The sequence below is a fragment of the Oryctolagus cuniculus genome, chromosome 14 (assembly GCF_964237555.1).
Source record: "Oryctolagus cuniculus chromosome 14, mOryCun1.1, whole genome shotgun sequence".
In the NCBI taxonomy this organism is placed as follows: Eukaryota; Metazoa; Chordata; class Mammalia; order Lagomorpha; family Leporidae; genus Oryctolagus; species Oryctolagus cuniculus.
The window spans coordinates 77,201,595-77,214,721 of NC_091445.1; positions in this window are offsets into that span (position 1 = coordinate 77,201,595).

A 13,127-nucleotide genomic window follows, 5' to 3' on the forward strand; every position below is an offset into this window, starting at 1 on the left:
CTTTATAAATAGTATATAGTTCACATAATGTTTTAAATATATAATGCTTAAATCATGCTTGCTTTCCCTTAGTGATTTATCATAGGAGGATGCTATTATTTGCTCAATTCACAGCCATTTCTACTCTCCTGCTCCTTCCCTTGCCTTTAAGATATAGATGCTGATAGATTTAAAACACACCAAACAAAGTGTTTCTAAATGCCCTGGTGTCGGGAGGGTGCAAGAAAGCCAGGGAAATGCAGGAAAAAAAAATCTACTAAGGGGCTCCTGGGAAGGATTTCATTTTCCAGATAAAATGAACAGACTTAAAAGAAAGAGAATTGCTGAATTCACTCCTCTATTCTACGCGAATTTGGCCATAGCGCCTGGCAGTGCTGCAGCCATATTGTAGCTATGAGGAGACCTGCATGCGGATCAGAAGCCAACGTGCTGTGAGGTGAATGCTAGGAAGAGTCTAGTGCAACCCTGAGACCTCGTCCCTCTGGATCTCCTGGATTGCAAGCAAGAAATGTCCTGATGGTGTAAGGAGTCTTCCTGTTGGGGCAAAAAGCCTTCCTAGCTGCTATGGTCTATATAATTCATTTTAACTTTGTTCAAATAAGCCTAAATCCAATGAACCTCCCATAGTCGGTGGAAGCATTTAACAAAGAAATCTTTAGGTGGCCTTTTTAAAAAAAAAACAAAACAAAACATTTGTTTACTTATCTGAAAGGCAGAACGACATAGAGGGAGACAGAGAATGAGAGAGAGAGAGAGAGAGAGAATGAGAGAGAGAGAGAGTGCTGGTCTACTGGTTCGCTCTTCAAACACCTGCCATTGGTGAGGCGGGGCCAGACAGAAGCCTAGAGTAAAGAACTCAGTCCAGGTGTCCCACATGAGTGGCAGGCACTCAACCTCTTGAGCCATCACCACTTCCTCCCTGGGTCTGCATTAGCAGGAAGCTGAAATTGGGAGCAGAGCTGGGTACTGACACCAACTGCTTCAATGCGGGATGCAGGCGTCTTAGCCACAAGGGGCTAACACCTGCCTCAGTCCTCCATAATATCTCCCCAATCTGGTTTTGCAGCCCTGTTTCCCATTATTCCACGTGAGTTTTCTGCTCAAACAAAACTCTCCTACCCTTTGTTCCTCAAATAGTCTTTGTCCATTTCTGCTTCCCTATTTGAGTGCATATTCTTTGGAGGGAAGGTCTAGAGTTTCATAAGGCTTGGGGACAATGTCAGAAGTTCTTAATTAGTCACTTAGCAAATATTTATTATGTGTTTGCTTTAACATTGTATCTCTCGGGATGCTTTGGTGCAAGCATCAGAAATAGGTTCTAGCTAATTTAGGAAGGAGAGGAATTTATTGAAAGGACATTGGGTAACACAAAGAATTTCCACGGCGTCTGGAGAAGAAGGCTTGAAGACGTCCAGCTGGGAGCCAACATTGTAAATTCCACTGTAGGATTCATCCAGGGAAGATGCCACAGCGGCCACACTGCTCTCAGACACCACAGCATGCACCCCCTACACCTGTCCCTCTTGTCCTGGGATGCTGGAACCCCTGACCCTGCTGCCTCTGGGGACTGCATGTAGGCGCCAGATATGTCCAATGTTGCTCACCAGAATGCACTCTGGGTGTTTCCTTCTTCATGTCATTAGCAGATTCATTCTGGCTGGGGAGCAAGTGTTGGGCCTAGTGGTTAGGACACACATGTCCCACATCGAAGTACCTGGGTTTGATTCCCGGCTCTGGCTCCTGGCTCCAGTTTCCCACCAGTGCAGACCCTGGGAGGCAGCAGTGATGGCTCAAGTGGCTGGGTTCCATGTAGGAGATCTTGACAACATTCCCAGTTCCAGCCACAGCCATCATAGGCATATCTCTCCCTCCCCCTCTGCCTCCCAAATGAATAAAAAATGATTAAAAAGCTATAATAAATGGTAATCTGATTGATAGAACCTTGTCTACATGTCCATATCTAACTTTGAAGGAGACTGGGAAATCCAGGGTTTAGAATTTTTAGCTTCTATAGGAGGAGCTGGGCTCAATCTCAAAAGATAAGGGACCCCCACCCCAAAGAGAGAAAGGAATTCAGATGAACAGTGGTCAGAAAGAATGGCGATTGCCCACCATGGTTATGCGATGGGTCACTGGGAAACACAAGACAGGGCCAGACAGGTTGCCATCTTACAACGATATGTACATACAGCCTACTTAAGTTGACAAGAAAAGTAGACGAGATGATTCAAAAATAATACAAGGGTCCCCTCTCTGTCTCTCCCTCTCTCTACCACTATGGCTTTGAAATACAGAAATAAATCTTTTTAAAAGTCTTCAAAAATAAGATAGGGGAGTGAGCATTTGGTCTAGGGATTCAGACACCAGTTCTGATGTCTACACCCCACACCAAAGTGCCTGGGTGTGATACTGTGTTCCAGCCCTTAGTTCTAGCCTCCTGCTAACCCTGGGGGGCAGTGGTGAATTCAGGTAGTTGGGTTCCTGCTACCCCTGTCGGAGACCTGGACTGAGTTCCTGGCTCCTGGCTGGTGAGCATAAAGATCATGATTCAAGAATTTGTTTCTGTTGCTCTCAGTCTCAACCTCCCCCTGGCTCTCTCTCCTCTCTCATATATAAATAAGTTTAAAAAATTTGAATATGATAATATGTAAGAGTATAATATTTCCGACTGCTTAATTAAAAGGTACTAAAATAATATTGGGCTTAACCAATAGTGTTCATGAAAAGTATAAGTATACTTTATAACTCCAAGCCACTGCTGTCCCAACAGATTTTTTTTTTTTGCCCCAGAGTAAAATGTATGTACACAAGCCCTGTTTCCACCTGAAATATTTCCACACATGCTTTCAGCTCCAGTTCCCAGGCATATCTGCATACAGACAAGCATGTTGCATACCCGTCTGGATGCATGGTGCTCGGGTCTGAGCCTTCTATAATTAGGCACATAGGGGCCGGCGCTGCAGCTCACTAGGCTAATCCTCCGCCTTGCGGTGCCGGCACACCAGGTTCTAGTCCCAGTCGGGGAGCCGGATTCTGTCCCGGTTGCCTCTCTTCCAGGCCAGCTCTCTGCTGTGGCCCGGGAGTGCAGTGGAGGATGGCCCAAGTGCTTGGGCCCTGCACCCCATGGGAGACCAGGAGAAGCACCTGGCTCCTGCCATCAGATCAGCGAGGTGCGCCAGCCGCAGCGCGTTGGCCACGGCGGCCATTGGAGGGTGAACCAATGGCAAAAGGAAGACCTTTCTCTCTGTCTCTCTCTCTCACTGTCTACTCTGCCTGTCAAAAAAAAAAAAAAAAAAAAAAAAAAAAAAAAAATAGGCACATAGGCAAGCAGAAGTGCCAGTTCTCTTTCCCTTCCCAAGGAAGACAAATAGATGTTAAGGCTGGAGAATCAGAAGCAATAGCATGAGCTTTTGAACAGGTATAGATTCTTGATTTGGAATCGAAAAGGCAATGTATGTGCCCAGAGTCCTGGGAAATCCATCAGCACTCTTCTGCATTGTGTGGTTTCTGACTTCCCTGGGAAAACACAGTGCTAGGCTGCACCAGAGTAAAACCCTATGCAGAGCAGAGTCGAGAGCTTTTCCTGTGCTGTGTCAAGGTCACTGCTGCCAGGTCATGTGGAGCTGTGCTTCTGCTGTCAGCCAATGGCCACTGGGGACTAACAATGCAAGCTGTGTGGGCAGGGCTGGGAAAAATGGGTCACTTGGCTGCTTCTGGGCCATCCCAGGCCAGCAGCCAGGGCCTCCACCCATAACAGCCACTCAGCCCCAAGGCTCTGCTCCTCCAGCACACTGCTCTCAGATGCCTGTCGCTCTCTACGGCACACTGTCCACCTTTGTGGAGTCAACTTGGCCTCCAGAGAGAAGCTGAAAGTGGAAATAAAACTATAGAGAAGGAACTAGACAACAGCTTCACTCCTGCAGAAGGGAAGGGGTTGGGCACTGTGGCTGAAAGGAAACTGACCCAATAGAGCTTTCCCCGCTTAGTGACAAATCAGTCTTCCCCTGTATCATCATTAGGAAAATGGGGTTATGTGAGGCGACCAGTATAAAATGACAGCAAACTCGAAAGAACAACTACCTCCAACTAGGCTAGCTCAAAAGCTGCCTCTATTCTTAGTCCTCTGTGATCATTAGAGGTGCCTGCACCTTGCACAGCCAGCGATGGGACGTCAATAGCCTTCTGCTCTAGCTCTTGGTTTTGTTTGCATTCATGAAGTTTCTTAAGGAGCAGCTCTGTGTTCAGCTTCTGGAGCACAGTCAGTGCATGGGCAGAGGAGGGCCTCGCCTCCAGCCTGGGCAGTGGGGACTCCTTGTTTCCCATAACACACACACACACACACACACACACACCTGAGAAGCACATAAAACGTGATAATAAAGCAATGACCAATGCTCCAACAAGTGCAACAGAATGTTGTGCCAAGAGTAGAGACTCCAGACCTAGATTCCCAGGTTTGGAAACCCCAGCTGTGCAGCTGGCTTGCTGGATGACCTTAGACTTACTCCTTGCCCTCTCAGGGCCCTGGTTTCCACATCTACAAAACAGGATAAGAATAATGCCAACAGGCCAGCGCTGTGGCTCACTAGGCTAATCCTCCGCCTGCGGCACCGGCACACTGGGTTCTAGTCCTGGTCGGGGCGCCGGATTCTGTCCCGGTTGCCCCTCTTCCAGTCCAGCTCTCTGCTATGGCCTGGGAGGGCAGTGGAGGATGGCCCAAGTGCTTGGGCCCTGCACCCCATGGGAGACCAGGAGAAGCACCTGGCTCCTGGCTTCGGATCAGCGCGGTGCGCCGGCTGCAGCGGCATTGGAGGGTGAACCAACGGCAAAGGAAGACCTTTCTCTCTGTCTCTCTGTCTCTCTCACTGTCCACTCTGCCTGTCCAAAAATAATAATAATAATAATAATATTGCCAACCATACAGGGTTGTTGTGGGGAATAAGCAAATTAATACACATAAAGCACTTAGAGTAGGACCCAGTACAAACTAGGATTCTAAAGCATTAGCTTATATCCTCTCTCATGATATTGTCATATACATGTGAATGAGTGCAGCTGTATGCTAGGCATCAGTAAGAAATGGGAAATGGATTGTATCCATGTTTTGTGTCCTCACCTTGACCTTGACCCATTACTATGATTCTGAGACTGGCATTCAGACAGGTTATGTTAACGCATGCAAAACCTAGAAAGTAGGGAACTGAGATGCAAACCCAAAAGGCCTTGGCTTCCCTCCTCTGGGCAGCTCCACCCTTGCTCAAAATTCTTTGGGAATTTTCTTCAGAGCTCGGCAAGTGTGTTAGTGTTTCCTCAGCACTGGCAGATCTTCTGTTGAAAAACTGCTTATCAGAAATGTTCCAAAGTCATTTGCTGTCAAGGTGAATAACCCAACTGGGTAACACTGTTTGGGGCTAAAATATAAGGCATGATTCACTCTCTTAGGTGGCTGGAAATTATTTGAAAATGAAAAATTTTTAAATGTTTGTGAAAAATTCAGGATCCTAGAAAAACTGCATTTCCCAGGAGTCACTGGGAAATGGTCCTTCTGTGCTTCTGTTTTTTGTTTTTTTTTTTTTTTTTTTAACAGCATGACCGTTAGTCTTGAATGTGAAAGAACACAGAGTGGGACTGAGGCTGGTGGTAGGATCCCAGGGTGGGTGTTCCAGTTCTTCGTCTGTCTGTCTACAGGGATGTCCTCCTCCACAGTCCTTGGAATGTTCTCGTTTCTCCAGACTCTACAAAGCCAGGACAATTTTGGAACTCAGCATGACAGGGGGAATCAGACACTGTCCAAGTGTCATTTCATTTACTCCTCAGAACAGCCTGTTCTGCTGCAGGAAACTGAGGCCCACCCAGAGTGAGTCCAGGCCTATTCCAGGTCCCACAGCTGGGCAGAACGGAGGCAGAGATGACCGAGACTGGCCACTGTGCCAAGCACTGCTGGGTGAAGTTCTTCCAGGCTGAGCCCTTGAAGGGAGCCTAGATTCCTAGAGAGAGCAGAGTAGGCAGGGATGTGATTAAATCATCTTTGCAGCGGTTCAGGGCACGGTCAGGCTTTCTGACCTTGACCCTGACCCTAGCAACACCTAAGGTACCAGGAAATCATTGCCCTCTGGAAATGGTTGACTCTGTAGCTTGTGCTCCAATTACATAAATCCGTTGGCGATCACATCCAGCTTCTATGACTTCTATTCCAGGGGCAGATGCTTTGAGAAGCAAGTGGCTGTGCTGGTACCCCCTGTGTGGTTGTACACATCAACTATGAGCAGCCAAACTGGCAGATTAAGTAGGGGACATTCACCCTCTCAAGTTCCATGTTTACCATCCATCTTATCTACCTTAGATGAACTCATCTGCAGAGAAATGGGCAAAGAGGGATGCAGGAGACCAAGATAGAGAAACGAGGTGGCTGGGCTCACGCCTTAATGGGAAAAAAAATCACAAGTGTTCCAAGGAAAAAGTACTTGTAGAAAAGAAAAGGTGAGGTGAACAAAGTCACATCAGACATTATATTTGGTCTCTGTTCACTTACTTGCCTCCTGGATTCTGGACTTGTTCCAGCCTATGGGATCTCTTCACATTCTATCTGTTATAATTTAGAGAGCTTTGAAGACCTATTAATATGTGACTCCAAGAAAACCCAAGGTAGGAAGAAAACAAAACTCCTCCACCACTCTGGAAACTTGGCACTCTAAGGAGACATTGTCTTACAACGAAGAACAAGCCAGAGATTACCCAGATTAGGTTTCATTCTTTGCTTCTCAAATCCTGATGCCTAAGCCATGAGGTCTAATTTTGCATGACCCCATTTCTGTATACTTCGGGACAGAAGAGTCAAGAGATGGGTTACAGGTGGGGAGAGGGCTATCATTTCATGAAACTACCAAAAATAAATTCATGCCGGTGATGGCACATGCAATATTAACTTGCTTCTGTGTCAACACGATCACCCATATGGGAAGCGAATGATAACGATGATGGACTTTAGAGTGTGGCCTCTCAGCAGTCTTGCTTTTGAGCTTGGAAAGCTGTGCAGTGTACCCAGGTCCTTCACAGCCTGGCTTGCCTTCCACTTGGATTATTTGGAGGACTGGGGGTGGGGGAGGATGGGGGAGCACTTTCCTCCCATCATGCAATAGCAAGGACCTTAGCTTCTGATAGAAAGTCGCAAGATGGAGAAACACCATCATCTGCCCTCAAAGGACAACTCAGACTTTGTTGGCTGGTGTCCTGGTTTATATTTCAAATCCCAGCCTGTGGTGGATCACATCTGACAAAGTGTAAACCTCTTAGAATGGAGCTTGAGACAGAAATCCAACAGCTGGCAATTCCATTCGCCCCAGCGGTAACCATGAATATCACTCTGCTCCTTGCTCAGCTCCAGGTAAAGGCGGGAGGCCAACCTGCAGGCCAGCGTCTCCTCTCTTCCTTCCATTCAGTTCTGAGGGTGATCTGAGGGCAGGGGGATGTGGCTTGGTGTCGCAGAGTCGGCAGTTCCAGCAGAGGGAGCAGGGTCCCTGGTCCTCCTAGGTAGCCGAGGTGGGTGTTGGGTGGTGGGAGACAGAGGGTGAGTTGGGAAGGGGTGAGAGCAGTCCAGCTGTGACAGTAGAGGAAGAGGGGCCCAGCTAGCTGGGAAGAGCATGGATAAGGGCGGCTATTTGTTTCCTCTGCTCCTGAGAGAAAAACACTGCAGAAGCAGCTTAGACGTCACTCCCAGGTTGACCTTCAGTCAGGGCGATCATTCCAGATGACCTGGTGGGCCTGATCTAATCAGCTGAAAGATCGTAAGAGCACAGCAGAGGCTTTCTGGCAAATAAGGAATTCTGAGTGTGGACAGCTGCTCTGACCCAGGCCCAGGAGTTCCAGCTCGCCTTTCCTGCCAGCCTGCCCTGTGGATTTCAAACTTGCTCAGCCAGCTCCCGTAATCATAGGAGCCAATTCTGCGCAATAAATCTCTTAATAGATATCTCCTAGGGCCTCTGCTTCACTGGTTGAAACTTGACTGACACAGATCTGCTGCCCAGATTCCCCTTCGGGCCCGAGGGATTTGTGGCTTCAGCTACTGGAAGTGCTGATGCGGCAGAAACCCTCACTGCCAGCCTTCTTGGTGGAGTGCTTTGGTGGAACAGGTCGCACTCCCTTCCCAAGGCAGCTCATGGCCCGGGGTTGGTTGGCCTGGGGCTGTAGAGGCCTGCTCCAGCTTGGATGGCCCTGAAGGACAGCCCCAGCTTCAGCCACCCTTGAGACCTCGCCTGGGGCCTTCACTGTGGCTGCTTCGTAGCTCACCTTGTCCCTCCACCCCACCCTTCTTCATCCCCTGCCATCATAGGCGCTGACGCCAAGAGCTCCTACCTGCGTATCCCTGCTTCTTCCTTCCCAGGGAGCCCCATCTGCACGAGGAGCCTTGCTCCATTGAGTTTCTATTTCCTGTCCCTTCAACTGCCCTCTAATCATCTCTTCCACTAAGCACATATAAATACTCCAGCCTCTCCACATTTAAATGAAATATGATCAGAACGCATAGTAAAGATTCCTAAATTCTGTTCAGTCCCAAGTTATTGCTCTGTGGTTTTTCCCCTCCACATCCAAACTTCTTTAAATGCTAATCTGGCGCTGTCTCAGCTTGACCTTCCATTCAGTCCTTGGTACAGCACAATCTGCCCTCAGTCGCCAGTCTACTCCCTGCAACTGCTCTTGCTGAGGTCACCAGCAGGCGCCCACGCACGCTCTGCAGCCCTTCCCCTGCTTGCCTTGGCAATGGGTGGTGGTTTTTTCCCTCCCTTGTAAACCACTGCCCTGTTCCAACAGCCTTCATCACTCCCTCTGCCATGGATTTCCATGTTCTTCTCCGGATACTCCTCTTCCGTCTTCTCCAGAGACTCCCATGGTCAGCTTATTGGAGCCTCTCGTTGGGCAATTCGGCCATACCTGTGGCTTTCAATAACACTGCCAAGTCCTTACTTCCGAAGTCAACCTCTGTCCCAAGCTCTACATACCTTATTCCCCACTACTGTACATTTCTTCCTGAATGTCTTGTCTTGTCTAACACGCAACTGACCCCACACGTGTTCATACTTTCTGAGCTATTAGCCATTAGCTGATAGCACAATACCTTTCCTCCCACCAGCTAAGCTGCAATGATCCTCAACTCTCTGTATTTTTCTTTCCCTATAATCTCTATCTCTACCTCTATCTCTATCTCTATATCCTTATCATCTTTCTCTATCAACTCTCTCTCTCTCTCTCTCTCTCTCTCTCTCTCTCTCTCTCTATCAGCTCTATCTCTATCCCTAACCTTTATTCAGGCAACTGGGCACCAGAAATTATGGTATCATCCTCTTAAATAGTGTATTTTCACAAGTAACCCTATTTCTCCCACCGCATTCTATCTTAGATCCTCCTATATCGTGTATTTAATAGGTTGAGAACAGTGTCCTGCCCTTGAGGCTGAGCAACCAGAGCTCCACACTTGAGAAGGTTTGGCTCTGTGCTTTCTCTGGTGATACTTCTAGCCACAGCTCAGGGAGTCCATACTGCCAAAGGACGTTTCCACCATGGGCCCTCATCCCCTGATTCTAGGCATGAGCCCACTGCATTTCTGAGACTGGAAGGGCACAGAGTTGATTGAATGTGAGGTCATCAAACCCTTCCCCTGCCCCCCAAAGCCAAATAACACTGGGCATCAGGGAGGTGCCAAGAACGAGCCAAGAAAGAGATGCCCTTCTTTCCATGTCTGCCAGCTCCACGAGTGGGAAGCCTGGGAGCCCGGAGCTGTAGACACGTCTCTTCCCCTCTTAGCTTAGCCAGCACTCTCTGTTGCTGTGAATCAGTCAGGGAAGCGGCCAGGGCCCAGAAGAGAGAGAGGAGAGCAGTGTTCTGTGCCCGGAATGCCCAGGGCAACGCGCGGCCGCCGGCTGCCCTGCCAGGGCGCTCTGCAGGGCCTCAGGAGCCGCGCTCTGCGTGGGTGGGAGGTGAGGCAGCTGTGTTGTGGTGCTTGTATTCCTTCTTTGACAACTGTTTGGGGTTTTGGCATCACTTGGCGTTGGGTTATCACACCCCGCCCACCCTGTCTTGGTAACCACCACGTGCTCTCCCTATGAGAAGTCACGCCAGCTATGACATGAGGCCAGGCCACGCTCAGCAGCCCTGGTTGGCTCCCACCCTTGAACCTGAAGGGCTTTCTCTTCGTCTCATCAGACTCACAGCTTCCTGTGGTCCTCAGAATCCTGCATTCATGAGGGGGTTAAAACTTCTTTCTGCTTTTAGAAAGCAAACAGAATGTTAAAATACTTGGTTGTGCTTGTGGGTTCGCGTTAGAGTGTGTGAACACGAGTCTTCTGGCATTTGCTGTTGTATTGCCATTGGCTGGAAATTCCCCCTCCATCTTTCTCTCTCTCTCTCTCTCTTTTTTTTTTTTTTTTTTTTTTTGACAGGCAGAGTGGACAGTGAGACAGAGAGACAGAGAGAAAGGTCTTCCTTTGCTGTCGGTTCACCCTCCAATGGCCGCCATGGCTGGCGCGCTGTGGCTCCATCTTTCTATTTCACCATCAGGTGTGGCCTTGAGCCAGCCCACAACAAGAAGCTCCTAGGAGAAGGGAGAAAGATCCGTGCTGGCCTCTAAGCAGGATGCAGGTGATGGGATTATGGCTGCAGACCCCAGGCAGAGTCAGGTGGCTGCACAGCTCCTGGGAGGATGATGGCCAGTACAGGTAGAACAGGCAAGGACAAAATCTCGCCTGTCTACCTTTTTTTTTTTTTTTTTAAACAGGCAGAGTGGACAGTGAGAGAGAGAGACAGAGAGAAAGGCCTTCCTTTTGCCATTGGTTCACCCTCCAATGGCCGCTGTGGCCGGTGTGCTGCGGCTGGTGCACCGCGCTGATCCGAAGCCAGGTGCTTCTCCTGGTCTCCCATGCGGGTGCATGGCCCAAGCACTTGGGCCATCCTCCACTGCACTCCCTGGCCACAGCAGAGAGCTGGCCTGGAAGAGGGGCAACCGGGACAGAATCCGGCACCCCAACCGGGACTAGAAACCGGTGTGCTGGTGCCGCAGGCGGAGGATTAGCCTAGTGAGCCACAGTGCCGGCTGCCTGCCTACCTTTTATTTAAAAAAAAAAAAAAAAGTGTTTGTTGCGGGAGGAGGGATGAAGGAGAAGACGAGAACATTTATATCAAATTATAGGTCCTTGAGAGACCAATCAAAAAATCCCAAATCTTTGGACCATTGAATTTTCTAGGACCTTAAAGCACGTCTAGGATAGTCCCCAAATACTTGCATGGAGGAAAACGGCCTTGACTGGAATGACAGATTTTAATTCATCTTTCTGATTTCTCTGGTACTTTGAAGACGTATTTTTTTTAGGAAAATTTGGTATACAGGTGTTTGAAATGACATCATTCATAAAACAAGGCATTCAGTCTGGAATCTGGGCTCTTCCCTATGGAAGAAACGTGCAGTCACTGATGGTTCCTGTATTAAATGCGACGTTGTAGCCCTTGCTCTGTAGTAGCACAGAGAGGACCGCAGGAAGCAGCACTGAGGAAGCGGACGAGAGGAAGGGGCTTGCCCTGGAAAGCGGCTCCGAGGGGCAGAAGGGGACTGCGCAGCTTTCGGAGTTCTGCCTCCCAGGGCCAGGCCAGGTCACTTGCTTGGTTCTTGCCAGAAGTGTTCGACCCAGCGAATTGCAGAGTGAACTTTTCCATTGCAGCCTGTGGGAATGCAGCTCTGATTTTATAACTGAAGCCGGCAGAACAAAGGGACCTGCGCGTTGAAAACTTTGCCTTTCAGGTGCCAGTACTGCAAAACACCTCTCTCTGCTGGCTCACCAGTGCAGCTCCTAAGGCTTGATTTTTTTTTTTTTAATATTTGGTTCTTGGCAATATTTCCTGCCCACCCCCCACCCCCCTTACTAGGAAAGAAGGTCGGGGTCCTCCATGTCTGGAGCACAAAGCCTGGGCCAAAGGTGGCTGCTTTGATTGATCCATGGATAATGACGGCATTGTTAGAAAACGGAGAAGCAAACAAACTAACAGACAGACAAATAAACAGGGATCGTGCAGGTCAAGTTCATTTCTGGATGCTTGGCCCAGACCACAGACCACAGCTTAGTGTTTAAAACCCTGGGCCATGAAGACAGACAGGCTGGGTTCCAGTCCCAAGCACGTGGACAGGTGACTGAAATCCCCACCCTCGGTTTCCTCATCTGTGACATGGGGGATGCCAATCACACTAAGATTGATTGATTTGCAATGAGGATTAAATCTTAAAAATGCATGGAGAAGGCAGGCGCCGCGGCTCACTAGGCTAATCCTCCACCTTGCGGCGCCGGCACACCGGGTTCTAGTCCCGGTCGGGGCGCCGGATTCTGTCCCGGTTGCCCCTCTTCCAGGACAGCTCTCTGCTGTGGCCCGGGAGTGCAGTGGAGGATGGCCCAGGTGCTTGGGCCCTGCACCCCATGGGAGACCAGGAGAAGCACCTGGCTCCTGCCTTCGGATCAGCGCGGTGCGCCGACCACAGCGCGCCGGCCGTGGCGGCCATTGGAGGGTGAACCAACGGTAAAGGAAGACCTTTCTCTCTCTCTCTCTCTCTCACTGTCCACTCTGCCTGTTAAAAAAAAAAAAAATGCATGGAGAGTGCCTGGCACATGGGAAGTGATAAAATCACATTTTACAGACGTAGAGCGATGCTGAGCAGAAGAGTTCTGTCCACGGAATGAATGCGCTGCTTGTGAGGCAGACTCGAGGACTCTCGCTGGCTCTGTCACTTGTTTCCTTCTCTACAGTTTCGCAGCAGAGCAGTCACTAACGACTGATGTGGCTTCAATAAGGCTGGCATGGGCCGACCTCTAGACACGACAGAGCAGGGAGCTAGAAACAGTGGTCTCTGCTCATCCTTCTAAACTCAAGTTCGAGGAAGTCCTGTGATGCAGCCTAGCTTTGACCAGGGCAAAAGAATGTGACCAAGATATGGTTCCAGCTACCACCTGTCACCTCCACCAAAGAAAGCAGGCTTTTCCTAAACAATCAACCAATTAAAATATAAACTCAAGAGAATATTGCTCTTGGAACATACAGATCTTTATTACTGAAATTTCAGAAATGTCCAAGACCTGAAAATACAATTATTTATA